Source organism: Agrilus planipennis, unplaced genomic scaffold (assembly GCF_000699045.2).
Source record: "Agrilus planipennis isolate EAB-ADULT unplaced genomic scaffold, Apla_2.0 scaffold5, whole genome shotgun sequence".
Classification (NCBI taxonomy): Eukaryota; Metazoa; Arthropoda; class Insecta; order Coleoptera; family Buprestidae; genus Agrilus; species Agrilus planipennis.
This window is the reverse complement of record NW_020442468.1, coordinates 239,118-265,602: the sequence shown is the minus strand read 5'-3', so window position 1 is coordinate 265,602 and position 26,485 is coordinate 239,118. Positions and strand designations below refer to the sequence as shown.

Genomic DNA, 26,485 nt, shown 5'->3' with positions numbered 1-26,485 from the left:
GTTGGTAATTACTTCGTATCTAATCTAGGTTAGTAGCTATCGTAATTTACAAGTTGTTCCAGATAAGTACAATTAGTACAATTAGTTTGATATCGTGAACATTGGAGCATTGATATAACGCCCTCTAAAGGCAGCAAGTAGAATTGAGTTGGCTCGTATTCCATATTCCATTGCAACTTTCTACGGCGTAGTGATGAGATCCATTGAATGACCACCATGAACTTTTTGTTCTGCTTGGTTAAGTGAGTTCAATTCAACAAGCCGATATCGTTATAGACCATGTCGAATATTTTTAAATTCCACTCAAATTTAATAATTGACCACAGATGGCGTTCATTACGCTGTTTGTAAACGCTCGAGAGTACTAGGGGTTGGTTATTCGTCATCATCACAAGGTCGTCAGTCTTAAGACTGGTTGGACAAACACCTCAATTCCTTCCTATCCTGAGCTAATTTTCGCATTTCCCTTAAACTAGAACATCCCACATCTTTGACTATTTGCGAATAGTAATCTAATCTAATTTATTTAATTTATAATACTTTATGCAGTTTACAAATAGTGGCAATTCGGGATTTTTTCCTTAGTACCTACTAAATCCTTCCTAATAAAGAAAAATTGTAACGACTTACCTATTTCCTGTCTACAGGGGCATTACTGGTAATCCTCCATCACTGTAAAAATAGAAATAATATAAATTAGATACTTCAGATGGAACATAAAAATATTGATTATTGAAAAAGATTTTTGCGATGATTTTGACCTAAACAATATGGTGAGTTTATAATCTGTAGTGGGGTGACATTAAGTTGATTTAACATTAATGTTTGATAATTATTTTTTATTTTATAAAAGCTTCTATTCGGGCGCGTGTCTGTATAAAACTTTAGTTGGGAAAAATAAAGTTGAGAATGTTTAAATATCAAATTAATTATTTATCTTATTAACACCCTCCTGCTGGTTACCAACTAACTGAATGTACTTTCATTAGCATCAATCAATGACCACCATCAACGGGCACTGTCAAATACTGTCGCGTCAACACAATGCTTATTAGAATGAATAATATTTTGACGGATATGTGACGGGCGGCTGCCGGCCGTCGTCTGTTGATAGTGAGAATCAAGCTTTAATCAGTTCTTATTTTACAAGTGCACATCAACGTTGAGTATCCATAACACTGTCATTATTTAAATGGAGATATTAAGCGAGTTTGAGTTTGTTAATCAGAAAGGGATTATAAAAGGTACAAAAGTCATTGTAATGAGACTGCTTGCCAAATACGTGGATGATAATCTTCCATTTTCTAACTAACGTAAAATTTGTCATTTTAATGCTTCCCTTGGGTAATAATTGCTTCAGGTCAACGTTTATATTGTCAATTAAAACGGAACAGGCAGTCAGTTATATTAGGGGTAATTTAGAGATTAAGTATGACGTTGTGATGAAACGAAATTTACAAAGGTGATACGAATGTGTTACGAATGAAGTAGCCTCGTAAAATTTACTAATTGTAAGAGACTGTGTTTATGTCATCGACATACCCCGTCTGTGTGAATCAATCTAAAAAATAATGAAGTAACTGTTGTAATGTACAAAATGCGACACAAAATGTGCCCTATATAATAATTATTGGTTACATCAGTTGGAATGTGGCCAAGAAGGGTGAACGTAATAAGTTAAAACCAATTTCGTATGCTCTATAACGTACGTTTCAGTTTACTTGGCCGTTATAGTGTGAGACAATATAAATGACAGAATCCGTGCCGCATGTCTTTGAATAAATGGTCTACACACAATCTTTAAATTGGGTTTTGTCGAATGGGAGGTGCCTAAAGAACATGGCGATCTTAATGAAAAGTTTAAAATATTGCAGACTCCGTTATCAATTACTCAAATGTTTGAAAAGTTGTTTCTAATGTTGACTGTGGCATATGGTGAACTACCTTGGACCAAACCAACGTTTATCGGTGGTACAAAATGTTCTCAGAGGGCCGAGAAGATGTGAACGACGCCCGATCATGTCAACAATAGACGAAAGCTTTGATGAAGTGAAGAAAATAGTATTGGACAATCGTCAAATCACCTTTAGAGAAAGTTGCTGAGGAGCTAGACATATCCATTGGCTTCTGCCATTCGATTTTTAACAATGATTTGGGCATGAGACGGGTCGTCGCGAAATTCGTACCAAAATTGCTCGATTTCGACCAAAAACAGCATCGCATTAACATTTCTAAGGAGCTGTTGGACTCTGTCCGCGATGGCCCAAATTTTCTCCAGAGGGTCATAACTGGTGACAAAGCATGGGTTTATGGTTATGTCGTGGAAACCAAAGCTCAAGTTAAGTTGAACGTGAAGGTTTTGTTTGCAGCTTTCTTCGGTACAAGTCTTGGAGACTCGATTCGTGGACAGTCCGCATTCAGCATTGGAGATGGAAGAACACAACGGCCTTTAGACCCGAATCAGAACCGCATCAGTTGACCGGTTCTCTTTAAGTCCAGTATTAATTAACAAATTCTACTGTTCTTTTGCCGCCTTTAGTCTTTTAATTTATGCCTGTTTTATAATCGGATGAACCTTGATCGTTAATATTTCGTGTTTAATCATGCAGCTTGCTATGCGTAAATCCAATTACAGCTTTTCATTAAAATTAAGGCTTAGTAATTGGATATCGATTAAAGTCAATCAACAAAAACGGATGCCGAAGTCTGGCACGGTTTATAATGCGATAGTTTCCCTCGTCAAAACTTTCGGCTGAGTCGACGTAACTGTACGGAACTTTGCAGTGTCTTGATTAAAAGTGTAAAACTCCCCATCTCGCTACACCGCCGTGCCGACAAAGGTGACCCAGTTCTCTAGACGTAGCACTTTCGACTCTTAAATTCTTACTGGTTCACTTCTGACGCGCGCGCTGATGAAATATTAAACAAAGGCAAAATCCTGACGATTCCGACTATGCACCGAGTAAAGATAACCATATCGCACATCATTCCGTCGTAATTAAAAAATATACATGTATATACATATAGCATTGTACTTTTCCAGGAAATCTACCAAACATTACCAAGTTGCATGGGTTTTATGAAAAGCCAATTTGAAAATATATCGTTCTGAGAAATATTCCCAGATATCAGAGCTTTAAAAGTACCGCCTGTTTTATATTTCAGTTGAAGCAGTTACTCGGTCGTTCTATGAAACACTCAAGATCAGAGCCGGGCAAACTTTAAATTCGCAGGAGCCGCTACATGAGGTTAGTTTGAGTCACTCCATACCCTTCAATGAGTACGAGAGAGTAAGCAGTAATGAATAATTTTGTTTTGTCTTTTTCTTCTCCCTTCCACTCCCATATCAAGCCCCTTCATCCCGTAGACGAGCGAAGCCACTCTCGCAACTTAAATAATACCTACGAAAATTTTCGTTACTACGTTCGCAAAACTATTGGGTTTGGCTATGGAAGAGGGGACTCATCTACGAAATGGAAAGGATAAGAAAAGGAAAGAATCATCTCACTCGCACTCGCAGGATCAATGAGGAGCTACTTGGTTAACCTTGAGGATCACTCGGGATGCAAAAGATCCGAGTTTGCCCGGCTCTGCTCAAGATTGTAGCATATGTTTGTTTATATTATTGATAGCCTGATAACTAGAACATTCCACATCCTTAACTATTTGTGACAGTAATCTAGTCTAGGTTTACGTCTACTTCTCTTAGCTCCTTTCTCTGCGTTTGTCTCTAACTAGCCCTTCATGCCTGAGAAGGTGTTCTACCAACCTATCTCGCCTATTTCTTCTTGACTTCCATTGAGTCCCCTCTTCTTCCATTCTTTCTAATACCTCTTCATTTCTAACCTCCTCTGTCCACGGTATCCTCATCATTCGCCAGTAACACCACATAAAACTCAGAACATACGCGACGAAGTAATATACTTTCTACTCCTTTCTCTAGTTATTATGGTCGTAAGACAAATGCTTTAATATTCAATATTTAGGGTCATTGAGAGGTCATAGAGTCATCTGTCTTGTCATTTTTAATACCTCTTCATTCTTTAACCTTCTCTATCCACGGTATCCTAATTATTCTCCTGTAATACCATATTTCGAACACTTCTAACCTTTTCTTTTCCGCCGCGCTCTCAGTCTACTTCTTCTCTACTTCTTCTTCCCTTGCATATCAGTAATCTGATAACAAAACACTAATAAAATGCGCTAACACTTAAAAATTGTAGAGTGAAAATGGCAACAAGAAAGTGATGGATAACAACAATTTACAATTGGAACAACTACCTGCTTAAATATAAAAGTTTATCACTGGCTATTTTAAGTTCCAGGTGGAATGTTTTAATTGCGCCATCCTGTATAATAATTAGATCTGTTTTACACTAATGACACCCCTCCCCCGACCCGATTATAAACAGTGTGCTTTGCTGAATATTTTAGCATAGTTTAGTGACGATAACTTTACATTTTCTTTACGTATCGTTAGTATAGCAAAGCAGTCATTAGCTCATTCCCATGCTAGTGTTCTCCAACCTCTTAACGCATTTTTAGTTCCTTATTACTGCCGCTTTAAGGATAGAATGTCTCATTTTTTCTTTTATTTTGTATTAAAGACATACAACAAAGAATAGCGCCCAGGTCGAGTCACTTTTAACTGTGTTCGCGAAGGACAAATTTCGAAATGTATCAAATGTAAAATCTGTAACAAAATATTCGCAAAAATCATTACATTTCCGTTTCCGCTTCTGTTTACGTTACGACACTTCCGTTGCATCACTAAGAGCGAGTGCAAAGGAAAATAAAATGTTGGAAAACTTCTGAGGTGCGCTACTATAGGCAGATGATCTATCGTAGGGCTAGTTGGATACATAATGGAAGTAGAGACATGAGTAAGTAGTGGCAGAAGTAGGTCTACTAGTAGATCCGATTACTACTAATGTGGAAAGCTTTTAGTTATCATAGTTTTGGGAAATCTGAAGATTTAAATATATTACAGTAGGGTAATTTTACCCACTACATACAACCTCAAAATAATATGAGGTGCTACTGATGATGAGCGAGGCAACTCCCTCAACCTAAACTGTGGCGCAAAGTGATTAGTCCAGGAGAAGTGCTTGTTCAGTCTCATTTAGGAATTGTTGTTATGGCTTGGTGGCAGTGGTTTAGTGGAAATAGACCACCGAAAAGCCTGGAAAAGGCAAGCAGACCCGAAACCCAACAGATGTTGTTCTGCCAAATGTTAACTATTCATTAGATCGTTTACTATCCCTGGATAATATTCCCCCACAGTATCTTGAACACAGAACCGACAATGGGTACCTATTAATCTTTCATTTTAAGTTCATGTGGTTCTGCAAAAAAGGAAAAGATTCAGGATATTCTCTCAAATAATTCTTTTAAAGCAATTTTATACCACTTTCCAGAAGGATCTACGCCCACCAGCTGGTGTTGACATTAATGGGAATTTTCAGTTTGATATAGGTACGCATTTCTTAAACGAGTATTACAGTTCTTACTTCAGCTAGTCTAGACATTTACCACACACCGTCATAAATTTACGCGGTAGCAATCGTAAAGGTGCTTACAAAAGTTTTTATTGGTCTCGACTGGAATAGCGATCTAAAGAAATAAATGTAGCAATAAATACCTAATGCTTCTGCCATTTGTCTTTATATTTTCACACGAGCAACTCCTAAACTTTGTATATAGATATCTAAAACGGATTTTGAAAATATTAAAATTCAATAACCATTTACAGCTTCAACGCTTCTCTGTATAATCGACCAATATTGCAAGTATCCTAAAGTATTGAATATGAAAGTAACAAGTATGTATAAGGTTGATAACTTAAACAATAGTTATTGTGATAATTTTCCATTATGGTAATTATTTAATCAATATCGAAAGGTCATCAGTCCTAAGACTGGTTGGGCACGCACCTTCACTCCTTCCTATCCTGAGCTAATTTTCGCATTTCCCTAAAACTAGAACAATCCGCATCCTTAACTATTTGCGAATAGTAATCTAATCTAGGTCTACCTCTACCCGCCCTAACTCCCATTTCTGCCCCTAATATTTGAATTATGACTAGACCTTCATGCCTGAGAAGGTGTCCTACCAACCTATCTCGTCTATTTCTTATTACCTTCCATGGAGTCCTCTGTTCTCCTATTCTTTCTAATACCTCTTCATTTCTAACCTTGTCTATCCTATATCTATACTTAATAGGAAACAAAAAGTTGTTGATCTGAACGATATTCATTAAGTTGCTCTATCGCATACATTCTGCAATAACTATGTCAGTACTGTAACTCTTATTTCTAACAGACCTTTCGGGGATAATGGACTATAGTGGGCTGCCATAAATAAAAATTGAAATGGTCGAACCTTATAGGGCGTTTATAGCCGGTTGTCCTCCATACGTAGTGTCAAACCTTAGCGGCTGATCGGAATGAGTCACGAAGCTGATCGAATGATGCGTCTCTCCGTGCAAGAGCGTCGTCCCGTCTTGCCACGCTTAAGCCAGTTTTAACCCACGTCACACAGCTAAAAGTCAGAGTCCATTCGTTTGTAAGGTTAATATTACGTTCACAATTTTGCTATCTACGGAATGATTGTTTAATAATGTGGTATCCTTTAAAATATCTCTCAATAATATTCAGAACCTTATCTTTGCAAAGGAAATAGTAATAAAAGAAGAAACCAGTGTAGTATATAGTTGGCATGCTTTCCAGTCATCTGTTTCTACTAACCATCACCAGCAAGTCATTTCCGCAATTCCTAGATGAGGTTGAAGAAGGCTTTCTCATCTGCCCATGACAATGTAGGTCGATGATGAGGCTGTTCCGCTCATCGATAGCAGATGGTGAGAACGTATTATGATCATCACAACACCATCAGTCCGAAGGCTGCTTAAATATGCATTTCCATTACATCCTACCCCAACCAATCTTCGCATTTCACGAAAATGCATTTCACGTTATTAACTATTTTGGAATAGTAATCTAATCTACGAGTATGTCTACCTCTTCCACGCGATGCTCCTCTCTCTCTCTCTCTCTGCTTCCGATATGTCTTTAATTAGTCCTTCATGTCTCACAGGGTTTCCTTGTTGACTTCTATAGCGCCCAGCGTCCTCTATTTTCCTACTGTTTCCGGTCTTTTACTTATTTTAACCACCATACCTCAGAGACTTTCTAACATTTTAACCCACATTTCTGCATTTTCTACCTCTCTTGAAAGTTTTAAATTGGATTTGATGGATTTACTTTACCTCAGTTTTTTTTGTGAAAAGCTGGCTGAAGGTATTTGTACGAATTTTCCTATACCACGACGTATTTTTTAAAAGATGATGTCGTCCTTTGATGCGTGGATGCCTTTAATATTAGAATAACCCTACGTTCGGTACCCATGTCGCCACTAGTGTATAGTTTGCGGGAAATTCATTTTTATAATCAGCAGGGGGTAAATTGACCGCAGCACTCTATTAAAATACACCCCCTGCAGAATGTCCACTCCTAATAGGATCATCGTAACAAGCTGAAACAAGGGCGACAGTAAAATGGACGGAACATATTATGCTTTTGACATCATCCTTGTTTTAATGTGTATTATTTCAGGGTATGTAGAAGAGGTACTTAAATAAGGGCTTTTAATTTGACAGTTAATTGCCTATTTCGCCCTCCTAAATTGACCCGAGTACAACATAGTAGAGCTCCCCCAACAGTTTTCTACTAATTTGTCTGAAACATTGCGAGATATTCCAACGAAATGAGGAGTAACTGTATACATGTGTATTGTCAATTTTGTAAAAACAGATCGTTACATTCGGCTTCAGTGTGTCCGCTCCAGGGGTAGGTAAGTTGAACATTTATCCGGGGCGCCAAAAGTTGAGGGTGACATTTTCTCAGTAAGAGAAAATTAGAAAAATATTAATGATTTGATAATTTTGGCAATTGAGCTCGAATTCTTGTTCGAAATAAGATAAAAAAATTTATATATATATGTTAAAGGAGCGGGGTGAAGTTACCACTGCTTCAGCGTTTTCCAAATTAAATCGGACAAAGTGATGAAGAAAATAAAAACAGTTTATAGTAAAAGTAGATATTCTAATTTTTTTCATAGATCGGTTTCTTTACAAAAATGTTGGTTCAATACAAATGTGTCATCATTACAAGGTCGTTAGACCCAAGACTGGTTGGACACGCACCTCCACTCCTTCCTATCCTGTGTTAACCTTCGCATTTCCCTAAAACTAGAACATCCCACATCTTTACTCAAGGTCTACCTCTATTCCTGTTAACTTCTGTTTCTGCCCCTAATATATGTCTCTGACTAGACCTTCATGCCTGAGAAGGTGTCCTACCAACCTATCTAGCCTATTTCTTATTGACTTCCACACAGTCCTCTGTTATCCTATTCTTTCTAATACCTCTTCATCTCTATCCACGGTATCCTCATAATTCGCCTGTAACCCCTTCTATCCTGAGATAATCTTTGTATTTCTCTAAAACTAGAACATCTCACATCCTTCACTATTTGTGGACGGTAATCTAATCTATGCTTACCTCTACCCCTCCTAACTCCCATTTCTGCCTCTAATATGTCTCTGACTAGATCTTCATACCTGAGAAGGTGTCCTACCTACCTATCTCGCATATTAAATGTATAATGGGAAAAAATACAAATTATACTTTAAAGAAAAAGAGAAATTGATTGTATTTAATTCAGTAGGCTCTAAAAAGATATCNAATTTATATTACCAAGGATTTAGTTGAAGGATTTAGGTACGACAGATCGTGAGGTAAAGCTGCTCCATCATGTTCAAATTGATTGGCAATCAACTTTTTGTTTTCGATATATTTATTTCTAATATTCTCATTCACTATTTCGTTGCTGTAGGATCGCCTTGTAACCACCTTTACTAAGCCGATAGGTACGTACTTCGTCCACATAGAGTTTGTTCCTTACTTAAAGGGCAAAAAGAGAAAGAAAAAGAGAAATTGATTGTATTTAATTCAGTAGGCTCTAAAAAGATATCTTTTTTTTTTCAAATTAATTAATGGTTATTAATTTCAATTCGGATTATGTTTTTTAAAAACAAGGACAAAGTGGACAAAATCATCGATGGCACTGAAGCTGCGAGTAAGTAAATTAATTACTAACGAGTTTTTATTTTCCATTGGAGTATCTCATCGATCATCATTATATTTAATCTGTCTCATCGTTGAGGGGAACAAAGATTTCGTTTTCTGTGAGCCTTTTTAAAAAGCAGTTGACAAGAACGAAAGACAGAAGCTTCATTAAACTGGGAGATAAAAAACAGAAATTTTTATAAATTACATTATAGCATAAATTCGGTTTACATTCTCCCAAAATTGAACAGAATCACATAACGATTTTCTAAATTTTATTGATATTAAAGTTTATTTCTCCTTTACAAAATAGCAATAATTCTTTTTTTTACTAAATCAAAATATTTGTTGGTTTTTATAAAACTACTAGACTTTACTAGCGGTGATGTTCTAAATGCATGTCAAAAATCATCGACTACCACATAAAACTAATTTTCTTATCCCTTGGGAACAGTATTTTTTTACGGATAAAGGGTACCCTATGTCTTTTTTTATAACCCTAACAATGTGTGTACAAAATCTCACGATAGGTTTGATGTTCTAAATACGTGCGTCAATGATTTTAACAATACTACATAAAACTAATGTTTCTATCCCTCGGGAACAGTACATTTTTTGTAGATAATAATGTGTATAGAAAATTTGATGATGTGCGATTGACGCGTAAAATGGTAGCAAACCAATAAACAAACAAACATAAATAATATTTTAGATATATTTAGCTATATCGTTAACAGACCAGAACCAACCGAAGACTTGTTCTAGTTTTTACTATAGTATTAAATTATAGGCACTAAGTTCTTTAAGAGAACCTGAATTAATTTATAAGCATATCATTTTTATTTTAATAATATTCGTTCCATCTCGTGAATGCGTTAGGAGATGTGTAGCAACAGTAAATTCCATTACACTAATTCGTTCGTCCGTGGCACTGTCCTCATTCATACTCTTCCACTGCAAAATTGTTAATTATATTAGATTTTCAATTTTAAAAGCAATTGTCTGGATGTTCGCGCTGGTTGAATACGATTCTACTCTTTCATTTGGATGAAGGACTAAAAGATGAGAAACTCGGAGCCTTCCCCTTAGGGCAGCTGACTTCGTTTAGTGTTTGATTAAATGATTAAATGGACGGGTAGAAACTAGGTGCAAATTATGCCATGTAGTATTTATTAAACCACAATAGTTCTGTTTACCTTTTAAATTATGCATCTTCAACTAATTAACATAAACTGGCTAAAAGATAAATAAACAACTTTCTAGTTCTCCATAAATCCACCTATTAATATATTAAAGTGGCTATTGATTTGTTTTGAATTTTAAAGCTACGCGCGCACTACAACTAAATTGTTCAACAACAGTTGGGTCCTTTCCAAGTATGTTATGAGCGCATTATCAAACTAAACTCTTTGGTGTCACATATGTGCACGCATACGAACTAAACCGTTGTTTAAGAGAAATAATATATAACTGAGGCAAATGTTAAAGTAGATTTGATACAGACGAAAAAACACAATAATAGAAGATACGGGATTCATTTATGAACCAGCCAACTGTTCTATTGTCAGATGTGCATAAAGACGTTGCAGTCTTATGCTTTAGGTCTGTTGACAAACTGTTCAATTGGGTGCAAGTTGTGACAAAATTTAATTGAAAGGTTTATGAACTGTTGTGTCGATTAATGCTCGTGTATTCGTATATTACCACTGACTTTACATGGACGACAAAACTGTCGCACGACAAAACAGTCCCAGTGTGCGCGTAACCTTAGTATAGTAATAGTGGCAATGATGTATTATTACTGCCTAAAGCTCACATTAAAGAAATAATAAAAATTAGTCATGTTTGTTTTTCCTCTAATACTTAAGTGCCTTCTTTTTTGTACAGATGGTTATTTACGTAAATTAAGTAGCATATTAAGCATTCGGACTTCTGAAAAAGTCACAACGGTAGACGATGTTGTCATACTGGTATCTATGCTTCATTAATATTTTATAGGCACGAACGAATTAGGACATGCAACAGATAATAATCACGAGCTATTATATAGATTAAAACATTCAAATTTTTCACAGGAAATTGTCAGCATTTTTTATTAATCGCGACGCATCCGCATCCAGGCAAACCATTCTGAATTAATTAAGTCCCAGTTGTACTGACGCGCAAAATGATTAAGGATTTGAATTATAAGTGGGACTTGTATCTTTTTAGTAGGTACTATTATTTATTTGAGTATTCAGGACAATTCCAGCTACTCATCCTGCAGCGTCGATTCTGAGTTCGAAATGTGGTGTTACAGGCGAATAATGAGGATACTGTGGATAGAGAAGGTTAGAAATGAAGAGGTACTAGAAAGAGTAAGAGAACAGGCGACTATTGGAAGTCAATAAGAAATAGGCGAGATAGATTGATAGGGCACCTTCTCAGGCATGAAGGTCTAGTCAAAGACATATTACAGGTAGAAACAGGAGTTAAGAGAAATAGAGGTAGACCTAGATTAGATTACTATTCGCAAATAGTCAAAGATGTGGGATGTTCTAGATTAAGGGAAATGCGAAAATTACCTCAGGATAGGAAAGAGTGGAGGTGCATGTCCAACCAGTCTTGGGACTGACGACCTTTTGATGATGAACTCAAAATACCGAAAATGATTCACAGTCGCTCATTGCGCAGCGTACGAACGTATTTTCTGTCCTTTATTAATGATGATACTTTTTAGACCCATTGGCTTGGCGTTACGTTTTTAAAGATATATTTGTGACTTCGCCCCTACAGCTCAATTACTTGACCTTGCCTTCGACGCTTGCGCGTTCGCCTACTATCCGTTCCAAAAATGTTGCGCTTGTTTCGTAAAGACTAATATAATTAATTTACTTCATTACATTTTAAGTGCGTAATGTAACTACGAATTAGATATTACTTATTTAAACGCTAGGCTACTTACAGGTATTAACGCAAATTAATTTCCTTAAATATTTCGAGACAGAAAGCATTTATTCTTATTTTTTTGGCAGTTACACAGCTGGAGGGACGATTAAACAAATTGGCTGTGTGTTTGTATTCAAGATATATAAATGTACAAAGGGATCGATAATCCATTTGGCTAATGGATGACAGACCCTAACTGAGGAAGAAGAAGTTGTGTATATACGTCGATCTTCTTTATAGTTGGTGGAAAGACGTCTATTTGTTACGCTTATATGTCGCACATGATGTGAGACTTGTCTTGAATAATGTTTGCAGTTTTAACACCCCACCGACTAACGCCGACGCGACGTTATGAATATTTATTAAAGCGCTTCTTCAAGACACCTTCCGCGATAGCTAAATACTTTCCTATAATAAGCCTCGAAAGGTGGTGAAAGATTTAGTGTTGGCAACAGCTTATGCGTATTACCAACTGTTTGCATAAGGAAGTAACTTGTAAGAAGATATTAGGTAGGCATAGCGGTTTCGGAATAATTAAATTTAACCATGAAAAGGCAATAACCGTGGGAGGAGATTAAGGAAGTTCGTACATAGATACAGTATGGGAGTACCTATTATTATATCCTACCCCACCTCATATAAGATGTATATTTCATTTACTTTCTCTAGCGATGTGCCCCTTCCAATGTCTTGGATGCGCGCTGGAAAAATCGTACGTAGAAAATGAGGAATTTAGGAATGTTTTGCTCCGCTGGCGCTGATCTATTCAATCGGGTTGGTCTCGAAATGCTTGACAAATTGCTTGGCAGCAGTTTATGACCAGGGTCATAAAGCACTCGCATGGAGCGCCTTGCGGCAGTTGACAACTGCCTAATAACGCAAATCTACTTGTTACTGGTCAAATTACACCGACGTAAAACTCATTAAAAAAAAAAGTTATCAGCACCACTTTAGTTAGGTTATAGTGTGAACAGTAGTTTCTTCAATTAGTATACTTCATTTACTTTCTGAAGCGATGTGCCCCTTCCAATGTCTTGGACGCGCGCTGGCAAAATCGTAGGTAGGGAGAAGAAAGCTCATTATACTCTCGACTCTTGTTCATTAAACATACTTTTTCATACAGTACCTGCCAAAAGTTTTGGTCAATTATGAATAGTAGTGCGAGTCGAAAACAAGCGTTAAAGCCTTTAATATGTCTTCAAATATAAATAAACATCTCGTTAATATTTGCAGTAGTAATTGGTACCAATAACAGCACATTTGAGCAATGCAATTGTAGTGGATAAAACGGTCAATTTTTCCGTGCAGTACTGTACGTATTATACGCTCCTCACCGGTTAAGAGTTTGGCCGAGAGTTGTCTCCTTCCTTTTCTGGCCTAGTGCTGTTCTTTTCTACTTTGCGCCGGTCAAACTGAAGGTCACATCGCTACAGAAACTAAACGAAGTATAGTTATTAACTGAGAAACTGTAATATGTATTTATTTATATGGAAAACGTTTTTGCATAGTTACTGTTAATTTTACGCGAGTATTTAAGAAGATCGTGATAAAAATATATGGACTTTAGAGGAAAAAATATATTCACTTTCTAACTTTATTATTGTACACGAAATATTGCATGAAGAAGAAGAAGGTTAGATTAAAACAAGCACCGCTTTTTTTTGGAGATCCTATTTCACTTAATGTAATAGCTGGTGTACGAAAGCAATTAAATCATAATAGTGTAAGGGTGGGTGTCACAAAGCGCTTAGGGTGTATTAAGTTCCTGTCAGTTTGTACTTCATACTCGTCGGAATATTATTCGAAGCAATTTATCAGTCATCAGGATCTCCTTGGATCGTTGCACGAAAGGGCGACACAATAAGCCCATTCCATTCGCCATTAAGTGAGATAAAGCTACTTGCGACAAAGACAGTTATTAACCACTCCAACACTTTTTTATGCCCGTTCCCAACAGAATTCTTTATACTATACGTATTTATAACTATCAACAAAAGCCGTCGTGAATTGTGTCGTAATTACGATCTGCAGTGTCCACCGAAGTGAAATATCTTTTCTCCTTCTTTAAGCTACACCCTACACCTATAATGAACGTTTTATGACACGAATGGTATAAAACTCAGTATCACACAATAAATGGATAATATAATTTTTATCTAATAATTTCATTTGTCAGTAGTTCCATAATGAAATCGTCTGACTGATTCTTACTCAAATTTTTGGTGCTCAATTAGGCTCAAATCTTAGAAAAGTACCTACATGATTTTGATAACAACAGAAAACTAGTATAAACTTAATTAATCTTTATCTATCGTTATTTCTGCAATTTTTGGGATACCAGTGAATGTTCTTACAGTTGGGAGTTCAAAATTGGTACAGTCCGTAATAAAATTGTCGCATTTACTATCTTCTTTCATCTTATTAACTAGACTAGAGCGGTTGCTGACAGAACGCCTACTTTTACTCAGGACAGACGTGACAGACGTTAGAGGGAATATCGTAAACATAGAAAAGAGATGTCAGGTAGGAATTGCAGCGGACCCTGATCTTTTGAGCAGTTTCTAACCGCTGCACTGCTTACTATTATTTAATTATCTTTTTCCACTTTGCACTACTCATAAAGCATTTCCTAACCTAACAAGGGCGTGTTGAAAACGCAGAAAATGACTACAGTCTCGAGTGGAAACAAGAAAGAATGACAGTCACTACAGAAGAATTTTATGTTGAACACACTGATGATTTCATAAAGAAGATCTTGGCCCAAAAGGTAGAACTTTGAATTTATGAGAATAGCTGGAATGTAGTTAATTCACCCTTATTAGTCACCTACTATGCTTATTAGTAAGCCTCTGCTCCACCGAGCAGTATGGTTGAGCGGTCTATACTACAACTTAAAGCGGCTCTGGTCCACGTTGTCTGTGGTTTTCAAAGATCCTTTGGGCATATGTTGGGGCCTTAATATTCTACAGATAGTCCCCTTTAATTTTCTAGTTCATTCATTTTGATCATCTCATCTGTTTCTCTTTTACCACCATTTCCGCGACTTCTAAAGGGAAATTAATAAAGGTTTTCTACTCTACTCTCCAACATTCCACTAGAGCAATATTAATTTGAAATCATTTTTTCGATTTTTTATTTACCCACTACAAACTACCTCAAATTAATGAGGGAAAAAAATCGGGAATCGAACCCGGGACCTTTGGCTTCACGCAACAATATTCTACCACTAAACTACGTGTCTGGCAACAGCAACAATTTTTCCCTCATTAATTTGAGGTACCTAGTTTGTAATGGGTAAATAAAAAATCGAAAAAATGATTTCAAATTAATATTATTATATTANTAGGTCGGTTGGTCGTGGTTGTTGTTGTCACCTCTCGTAGTTTAGTGGTCAGAACATTGGTGCGTAAAGCCAAAGGTCCCGGGTTCGATTCCCGGCGGGGGTGTGACAACAGCAACAATTTTTTCTTCATTAATTTGAGGTAGTTTGTAGCGGGTAAATAAAAAATCGACAAAATGATCTCAAATTAATATTGAATATTAATCCACTATTAAGTAACTAACAATGTCATAGGATTTCATATATTGCACTAGAGAACATTGGACGAACTGAAGTTTCATTGAAATCAGTAGCTGGTGGGAATTAAGCACCCCAAAACTTTTTCTACTGGGGTTAGTACAATAATCAAGTAAGTGCCTACTCTTTAATAGTGGTTGAAATACTCTAACAGTTGCAACAGTTTCTCCTTCTTTATCTCTGTTTCCTTTAATTTTTCCTTTTGAATAACATTTATGTTACATTACTCTGCTACTATTATCGCTTATTTTGAGCATTGAGTCGCTTTATTCTAACACCTATTCTATTCGGCTGTTATCTACGTAGTTCGTTATGGTAGGTAATAAACGCAACTACAAGGGTCTGCCACAGGAATGATATTTGGTGCAAATGGGGACGAGTTACCGCAGGAGTTTCCAACTCGTAATCCAGTAATGAAATTGTTTTTGCAGTCGAAACTTTGAAGCATTTTGCTTCATCAAGCAAAGATGTTCTGCGTTAATTGCAAACTTGTTTGAGACAGTTAATTATCAGATGGTGTTACGATTTCGCTTGGCTAAGGTGAGTCTCGTTTTGTTCGTTCATTTCGTACCGCTATGTACATCACGTAGCTGCTTCGTAGTCGCAAATTTCTTAGGAATTAGCTTCCCTTGCGGTTAAATATGAACTGCTACATGGAATGATCACTTCTGGATATATAAGAGGACAACTAATATCATAAATGACAAGAGTAGAAAGCTGAGAAAAAGAAAGTGACTTACTCCAATTTACTGTAACCACCTTTACTAAGCCGATAGGTACGTACTTCGTCCACATAGAGTTTGTTCCTTACTTAAAGGGCAAAAAGAGTCAGATGGTCAGTTTCATCTTAATCTACGTAAAACAAATTCACAAGTGAAACTATATGAAGCATCAAGTGTTCTCAAAAATATATCTGTGTATAATAACTATTGTGAGACCGTTTCAATACAACCACGGCAAGGGATTTAAGCCCTTGCTGCATCTCCTGAAGATGCCAATCACAGCAGTTGGCGAAACACCAGACAAACGCCTCCATGGTATTCGCACCGAAGAAGAAATGATCCTTGACCACGGGCATAAGTCTGAACCATCTAATAAGTTAATTTCTTAACACTTCATCCTCTATTATACCGAAAACGCGATAACCATCATTAAAGAAAAGAGGCGATATTGGTAAAACAGTACTGTATGCAAGGGAAGAAAAAGTGGCGAAAGAGCGAATGTAAAGATAGGAGACGAAAGATTAGAAGAATTGGCCGATTTTAGGTATCCAGGAAGTCAGATAAGTCAGGGCGGCAGGAGTTGAAGGGATATAAAGCAGAGGTTAATTTAGATAATAATCGAAAAAGATTATTAAAAGTTTGTTTAGAGCGAGGCGATGTACTGTACGGGTACAAAACTTGGACGGTGGTCGCGGAGGAAATGAATCCGTTCGATATGTGGTGTTACCGGCGAATGGTGAGGATACCATGGATAGAGAAGGTTATAAATGAAGAGGCGAGAACCATAGACATATATTAATGAACGTGCCTTAGTCGTATGTCGTTGTAATAATTTCTTGACTCGAAAAGTGAGGAAGATGACGTATGGTTTCGGACTAGTACTATCTCTTTCATGACACGCTTACGCACTATCGTGAGAGAGATGGATATTGTCCGAAACTTCGTTTTATCTCATTCTTTTGTTTTGTTTGTACCACAATTCTGACCGCTAAGGCATGTCCATTAGTAAACGTCGATGGTGAGAACAGAGGACTCTATGGAAGTCAAAAGAAATAAGCGAGATAGGTTGGTAGGACACCTACTCAGGCTAGTCAGAGATATTTGAGGAATAGAGGTAGACCTTAATTAGATGGATCTTCACAAACAGTTAAAGATGTGTGTTCAGATTTCCTAGAAAAAATATTTGGTCTGCTCCTTTTTGAAAAATATACATTTACAAGGGCTGGGATTATACCTGCTAACTTTCTCTTTGGGGCACTATGGGTTATATGCAGGCACATCGAAACTTGAAAACAAGTGGCAATAAAAAAAGGTTCAAGGAGGAGGCAGGCAGTTTTTCGGAAATAATTTCAGAAGAAGAAGTACTTTTGGTTCTTTCATGACGAGTAGGCGCTCTCGTATCGGGTTTGTAATTTAAGGAATATAATTTTGGGAAATCTGCACATAAACAAGGTTATGTGTAGGTTAAGGTTTTGTACATTAAGTTTTTGTACATAGTGTTGTGTTTTGGAAAATACAAAGCTTTAACGCAACAAGGGTTTTTAATTTGACAATACTAGTCCATTGGTTCATCCTGAGCTAACGAGATGATGTGTAGCGAATTACGCACAATGTGAGATGTTCTAGTTTTGGGGAAATGCGAAGATTAGCTCAGGATAGGAAAGAGTGGAGGTGCGTGTCCAGCGACGACCTTACGATAATGATTATGAACATCTATTTTGTTTTAATTTTTTCTGTTTTAATACGCAAATATGTAGAAGGGCATGTCGAAATAATATTTCTTCAACTACTTTAAATCGGCAAAATTGTAAACATAAAAGTAATCTTGTTAATGTCTGCCACGAGCACATTATAATCGGATTTTATTCGTATTTTTTTCTTTGCCATTATTATTCACCGGCTCAAGTCTCTTTGGGGTTAAACCTCTCGAGTTAAAGATTTACGTTTCAGGTTCGCGTAGAGAGCACGTTTGACGGTCGGGATTATAAAGTGTAAATTATACTTGCAAGATTAGTTATTTATTTAGGATCGGCTGGAGTAACGTGGGCACTTGGCCGCCATCTCTTGGGAAATTCTAGCATTAGCTTTGGGTCTGGAATGTTTTGACAACGTATTGACGTTTTCAGCAAAATTTAATATTCGAAAAATGGAACTGAATCAGTTTTATACGATTTAAGTACAGTCATGGACTGAATATTACATTTCTATTAATAGGAAGTTGTCTAGTCATTTCACAAACCAGTTGACCAGTTTCAGTTGACTGTGAAGTTAAGGATTCAAGATGTGCACTGTTGCCGCCATTTTGTCCTCGAATACACAGAACAAGACGTGCAAATAAAGAAAATAATAAAATAAAAGCGATAGTTAGTTAAATAATAGAGAAGATTGTGGTAGCAAAAACTTATCTTAAAACAAATGGTTATAAAAAGCATTATGACTGCCGGATGAGCAACCCCGAATCAATTTAGGCATTATCAAAACGTACGTAGGGTTTCCATATTACACGTCAAATTGAATGCGCACTCTTTTACTGCGCAGCGACCTGCCAGTCACAATTTGTTGACTCGTGCCGTACATTACGCGTACTTCTATAGTCCGATGTAGTTTGTACTGAAAGAGACCCGTAATTTCCGTATTTTTTTTTTGAAATACTTAGACGTGCTTTACTCAGTTTCTATATAGGTTTATTCATTATCAGTCTGGATTTATTTAAATGAATTTTTAATTCTAGAAACCATACGTTGACATGCACAATTTTTCGTATTTTATTTACTATAAATCGAATATGAAGGAACAAAACTAGATAAAATCAAGCAAGGATGAAATTTATATTACCAAGGATTTAGTTGAAGGATTTAGGTACGACAGATCGTGAGGTAAAGCTGCTCCATCATGTTCAAATTGATTGGCAATCAACTTTTTGTTTTCGATATATTTATTTCTAATATTCTCATTCACTATTTCGTTGCTGTAGGATCGCCTTATTGTAGATAAAACAGTTATGCTACTAAACACTTGACGATGGGCTAATGTCTACCCTTTCATGTATTTTTGTGGTCATACTAATGAGGTAATAAAGTCTTTTTTAGAATGTATTAAATACCAAATGGTGTGTTGTACTGGTAAGAGATGATAACATCTGAGTCTGTCTGGGCTGATCCGTCAGGCTTCCTGTGTTTTTTTAATCCTCAGATAATTTTTGACTCCTCTACTGTATCCATGTCGTTCTCCTGTCTTATCTGTCCCAATCACCACCCACCAGTTCCATCGATTCCCTTCACGCTCTACCCTTCGATTTTATACTACTAGAGTGTAGATAAAAGAGTCAGTTTGATCAGTCGTGGCGTGTCCACGTTCTAATTGTTTAATAACTGTGATGAAATATCTTTTTCCTGGTTGAATTTGTTCTTTGATAACTATTTAAATGCTAATCAGTAACCTAACCGAAACAATACACAGAAATTCACTTTGGCTGATTAACAAAGTGCTAAATGAGTATGTTCAAAAGACAAGTTATATCCATGTTCTGTAGATGTCCTTGTCTTTCAAGCTTTCTCATCGATAAAATCGAGCAAATAAACGCTTCAGTGTAAGTTGTTAATTCGCCCTTCAACAAGATGATGAGCGTCTTGTCTATTAACGCCCTCGCCTTTGAGAATATGAATTGGAAGTGTTTAAATTACAAACGAATCCACCAGTTGATAGCTTCGCGATGAAGAAAAAGCACATAGGTCGGTTTTCGACGACAGTCACATTCATCTATCGATTCATTTTGAGCAGTGAAAATTATTCAACCGTTGATAACATCGTTTGCCTGCTTTATAAGCTGCCTTCTCCTTTAACCACCCGAGCGTAAACATTAATAGCAGTTTGAAAGAATCTTTAATTTTCTCCTTTGAAGTAAAAATAGGTATTTGTACTTAAAAATCCACATGGATCATTAACTGACGAAGAGCTTTCAGATAATTGAAGGATTTTATCTCTAATAAAACCAAACACTAGATATGAGATACTTTGGATTTGATTTTCAATAGAGATCAGTAGTATCTTTTTATCAATTTCTGAAAAACACTATAGAAAATAAGATTACGTAATCCTAAAATGTAGCATCGTGCTACAGATGGCGTTCACTGTGCCGTTTGTAGTATTTTCTGAAACGTACTGTTAAGACAGCAGGTAAAAGTTGGTCTGTGTTCTGTCGGAGCTGCCTGCGATGCGCTGATGAGATCCAAAAGGATCTAAATCGCGATCCGCGTCTGGCAGTTTCGACAGAATACAGACCACTTCGAATTATTTAACACTCTATAGAGTTGGAGCTGCAACGTAGAGAAGTAAATATTGGGAATGGAGTCCGACAGGGTTACACACTGTCACTGCTACTTCTTAATCTATGAGTTGAAGGCGAGATAAGTTGGTAGGACACTTTCTCAGGCATGAAGTAAAAAAAAAAAACTTTTGGGTGTTTCATTCCGACCAACCAGTAATGCTGGTGGGCGGGCAGTCCCTCTGGACTATGCCGGAAGGTAGGACGGAAGGCCCTCTTCAGCCTGCTTTCAGGAATCGTGGGAATGGGTGGGTGGTGGTTCGGGTGAGAAAGATGAGACGGACGAAATGAAGACAGAAGAGAGTGGAAGATTATCTGTGGAATATTACTGCCTCAGCATTTGCCTAAGTGATGCAAGGAAACCACAGAAAAACTTGGATCAAGGCAGACGGACCCGGAATCGAACCGGCGTCCTCCCGAATGCTAAGCAATGGTCTAAACCTCTAGGCCATGCCGCTCGGTCAGGCATGAAGTGCTATTTAGAGACATATTAGTAGTAGAAGCGTGAGTTAAGAGTAAAGGTAGACCTAGATTAGATGGCTCTTCACAAACACGTGTTCAAACAGTCTTAGGACTGACGACCTTATAATGATGAAATACTCTGTTAACCTGGTCAGAAATGGAATAATTTAGTACCTATACAGAAATGATAAATTGTAGGCTTTTAGACAAACCCAGTTGGAGTTCTATTTGGGCAATCCGAAATACGAATTTTGACCTACTGACGGAACCTAAGGGCGAACTAAAATGCGGAAAGTCTAATTATCCTTAACCACTGTATAACTTGGTTATAGCGTCACTCTAGGGATCGCCGATATTTTGACGTAATAACTGAGTGTCGTTATAGGCAAATGTACAAACTGAACAATTACATTGTGCACTAACTGTGTGGTCCATACGATAATGACAATAAATAATAAAATAAAAATGGTCGTTAGATCCGAGTTTGTTGGCGTTTTCACCGAAATTTTCAGCATTGGTTTCAATGGTAAAACTGGCACATTATTAAAGATTTTTCTCCTTTTGTTTAATGACCTACATAATGCTATCAGTTTTTCTACTGTTTATTCCCTAACGAATAATTATGAATGTTATATTTAGTGTGACTTTGGTTATTGGCCAAAGAAAACAAATATGAAGCTTGATGATATTTTCATTTAATGAGCTCTTTATGATTTATAGGCCAGTCCCGAAATATTTTTATTCGTTTTAAGTAAATATTTTTTTATTATCTTTAAATACCGACTGTGACATTTCATCTGTCTGCCAATGATAATAAATACCGATTCGCTGGAGTTTTGCAGCCTTTTGTACACACACGTAATATGCTTTTAATAGTATGTAGCCACCGTTTCATTTTTTAGGGTTATGATTCAAACATCGTGGCTTCTCTGCAAATTCAAATGTCTCTACGCTGTTTTTCTTCATATCAACTTTGTGTATTCGTTAGAAATATCTTTAAAAAATGGATTGGATGTTCCACTTTTACCACTTTTCAGTTGAAAGTCACGTTTCTGACATATTAAGCTTCAATGTCGTTTATCTGCCTGCTATTTCTATACACAAGACCATTTCAAAATCTTGAAAAGTCATGTAGAACACCTTTTTCGAGTTTTTCATCTGTCTTAACGCCTACATATACAAACGGTTTTTATTTTGCGTAGACTTTATGACATAGTATAGCTAGGTCAATATCTCATGGGCCTCCAAGTGTACGAGAGGTGGACCTTGAACCATTTATACTGAATGTTACGAAAACATCAACTTGACTATTAACGATGTAGACCTATTGTTGAGGTTGTAACTCAATTTGTGATTAATTTTTATGAAAACCTAACCGCAGTTACAAAAATTGACTGACAGAAGTACCTTCCCAGACAAATCTCAGGTTCGTATGATTAAATACTATCTATTTCTCGAAGGTATATTAATGAAACAATTTCTTTCAAATGATAATTTTCTTACAACTTTTCAGGGAGTACTGCAAACCACTGAGGAAGTCTTTAGTCCAATTCTACATCATTATACATGCAACCAAGAAAGTAGAAATGTGAAACCAACAACTGGGCGGAGTTTTCTCACAGCGCAACCCAAGGTCAAGGTTCATGGGATTCTAAACTATCTCTACGTTTTAAATAATATTTTATGTTTCATTTTCTTTCTTTTAAAAATGCTATTTCTTCAATAGAACAGTTCGCTGTAATAGACGACCCACTTTGTTGCCCTAAAATCTTTATCGAGTAGGAAAAGCAATAGAAAAGTTTTCTGAATAACCACAAGTTAGTTAGTGTTCATTTGGAATTAATTCGGGCCTCTTTTGATCGAAACGACTTACATATAGGGATCTTAGCCATTTTTGGCAATCCTACTGCTTAAATGATTTGGTAGATATATAAAAATGGAAAGTTTGATTGTGTGTGTTGTCTTTTTGATTTTCATTTGTTCATTGTAATTAACCTTGTATTTTCCGGAATAAAAAATTTTGTGTGAAGAGTTGTTACATTGGACGATCGGAAAAACGGACAATGAAGAAACGAAAGCGAAACGGTAATGTAGGTACCCGTAAAGACATACAGTGCGTGATAATTTGGCAAACAGGATTAAACGGACTCGGTAATTCGTTTACGGGTTGTCGGAAAACAGAGGGAGTCGAAATAATCGGCGTGGATGAATAATTACTTATATACTAGGCCGGTCATTCGTTCGTTCATCCGAGTGAGAACAAAGGTTGCAGCGAGTGGTAGAGGTGCACGCTGGCTGAAAATTGCGAGTAACTACGTGAAGTAGGCCGTGGTGCAACGGCAGTGACGACGACGGTTACCACGTCACAGGAGACGACGACGACAACGTCGCGGCGGCAGCGACGCCAATGGCACGGAATGTAGCGTCGGGTGGTAGTGGTGGTTGGTATAACGACCGTGTACATGTAATTGATTCCTTTTTGTGAAATACTAGGTCAGGCAGGCAGGCAGACGGAGGCATTCGAAATAAAAGCATTACTGCTCTATGCACAGCCATTGCTGCAGGTTCCATCGTCATCTTTTTCCATGCAACAGGACCGGGCTTACTTTTACAATTTAGTGAAATTACAAAATTATCAACTCCGCATATGAACGGGGTGAATATATCAATACTGACAGACGATCCAGAAGATGGTATCCCTAAAGGTGTGTATACAATACATTTGAACACGAACATGTTCGAGATAGGCAGGCAGATGGAGATATTCGAAATTAAAGCATTACTGCTCTATGCACTGCCATTGCTGCAGGTTCCGTTGTCATCATTTTCCATGCAACAGGACCGGGCTTACTTTTACAATTCAGTGAATTACAATATTATCAACTCTGCATATGAAGGGGGTGAATATATCAATACAAACAGGCGATCGAGAAGAATCTGTAAAGGTGTGTATACAATACATCTGAACACGAACATGTTCGAGATAGGCAGGCAGATGGAGGTATTCGAAATAAAAGTATTACTGCTCTATGCACAGCCATTGCTGCAGGTTCCATCGTCATCCTTTTCCATGCAACAGGACCGGGCTTATTTTTACAATTTAGTGAAATTACAATATTATCAACTCTGCATATGAAGGGGGTGAATGTATCAATACAAACAGGCGATCGAGAAGAATCTGTAAAGGTGTGTATACAATACATCTGAACACGAACATGTTCGATACAGGCAGGCAGATGGAGGTATTCAAAATTAAAGCATTACTGCTCTATGCATATCCCTAGACAAAAGTTTTCAGTCTCTCTCGAGTCTCTCAGATCTTTCAGTTTTTCAGCGTCTCTGAGAGCGTCTCTCACAGTCTTTCACAGTCCCTCAATTATTGTCTAGGTGTTTTTATGGATCTCTCACAGTCTCTGTATGAGAGACTCGAACGATAAAATTGGTAATTCAGAGATTCGAGTCTCTTACAGAGAGACTGAATGAATAAAACTGAAAAATTGAGAGACTCGAGTCTCTCCTAAAAAGACTGCAATCTTTGAAATATGTTGAACTTAGAAAATTTTAACAATGTCTATCAAGGCACCACTTATTAAGAGATCTCTCGTTCAAAGATTCGAGTCTTTTGTTCAGAGACTGGATACGAAATGAGGATCTCCCTATGAGCGACTCGAGTCTCTCGTTCAGAGACGCTAAATAGTTTTTTTGACAGTCTCTCGACACCAGAGAAACTCGATGAGAGACGGAGACTCGAATCTCGCTTTCAGAGACTGAACATTTTTATCTCGGGTAGCCATTCCTGCAGGGCCCATCATCATCCTTTTTTACGAAGTAAGAATGGATTTACTTTTACAATTTAGTGAAATTACAATATTATCAATTCCGCATACGAACGGAGTGAATATATTAGTACAGACAGGCGATCGAGAACATTGTATCTGTAAAGGTGTGTCTACAACGAAACTGAACACGAACATGTTCGAAACAGGCAAGCAGACGAAGGGATTTGTTATAAAAGCATTACTGCTCTATGCACAGCTATTACTGCAGGTTCCATTATCACAATTTTCTACAAAACAGAACCGATCTACTTTTACAATTTAGTGAAATTACAATATGATGCAAGAGGGATATGTTTCAATGTCGGAAAACTTTGTGATCCCTGAATTGACACGTCTAAGAATTAACACAACAAATAGAAAATACTACAAATGGAGCTGTAAACGCCATCTGTAGTACAGTGCTACATTTTAGGATTACGTATGCTTCAGCAAGGTCCATTTAAATATATGGATATCTACTTGCTGAACTACTACAGATGGCGTTTACCGCGCCATTTGTAGTATATTCTAAAACGCGCAGTTAAGACAGCAGGTAAAAGTTGGTCTGTGTTCTGTCGGAGCTGCCTGCGCGCGCTGATGAGACCAAAAAAGATCGAAATCGCGATCCGCGTCTGGCAGTTTCGACAGAATACAGACTACTTCGAATTATTTTATTCAACAGAATAAATGTTGGGATCCAACAGGATATGGTGCCATAGTGCATACAGGAGCTAAAGGATGTCATGCGCGGGTCATTTTAAGAAGGCTAAGTCCATAATAAAGTACAATATTTGGTATAACGTATTTTGCTATCTTATTTTGTATACTTTACGTTATACAACGCCCCATCTCTAATTTTGATCACATACCTACCATCTTCAAGCATTATTAAAAAAAGAATTAAAATTTTGGAAATAAAAAGCAGCACATCAGCACTTTTCTCTCTTTTTCATTTTTATCTTTAGGGTATTAAGTGTAATAAATATAAAAGGTAATGTCACCCTTTGCTGGAAATATTTTAACAACTTTCACAAAAATGGACCTAATGAAAACGTTTTAAAATTTAATGGGAAATAAAGTAACAGTGTGAAGCATTTCTGCTATCTCCTTTTTTTCTTTTAATTAAGTCAGTTTGAGTCACAGAGTTGTCCATAAAAGTACATAATTATTGCTGTACTCCAAGCTACATTTATCTGTGTTACTGTTTTAACCTCCTAGTATTCAAAATAAAAAATTAATTAAACAATTTTCAGTTTTAGATCAGAAATTCATTGTGTCGAACTTGCTAATTTCCATTAGTTAGTTGAAAGTCATGGAAACAGTTTAAGTTTTTAATCTTGTCCACAAAGAGGGACACCATTTTCTCTCACTATGGTATACCAATGATTCTGAGAGACCTTTCATTTCAGTCCTCAATTTTGAAAAATCTGTATTTCAAAAGGCTTATGTTTTCACGGCCTACGACATCTGAAAAAGATTTGATATTGGGACTTGACGGCTGGAGTCCAGGATTGGATCATCTCTTT

At 36.9% G+C, this 26,485-nt stretch overlaps 1 protein-coding gene across 5 annotated transcripts in view; it reads right to left on the bottom strand.

Annotated features, from left to right (window-relative positions):
• The window catches only part of LOC108736004 (potassium voltage-gated channel protein Shaw-like), a 184,865-nt gene that overhangs the window by 77,252 nt on the left and 81,128 nt on the right, over window positions 1-26,485 (bottom strand). For all 5 annotated transcript variants that reach the window (XM_018468264.2, XM_018468256.2, XM_018468290.2 and 2 more), the window contains exon 3: window positions 631-672. The gene's annotated coding sequence lies outside the window, so the exon portion shown is untranslated. The remainder of the gene's footprint in view (window positions 1-630; window positions 673-26,485) is intronic.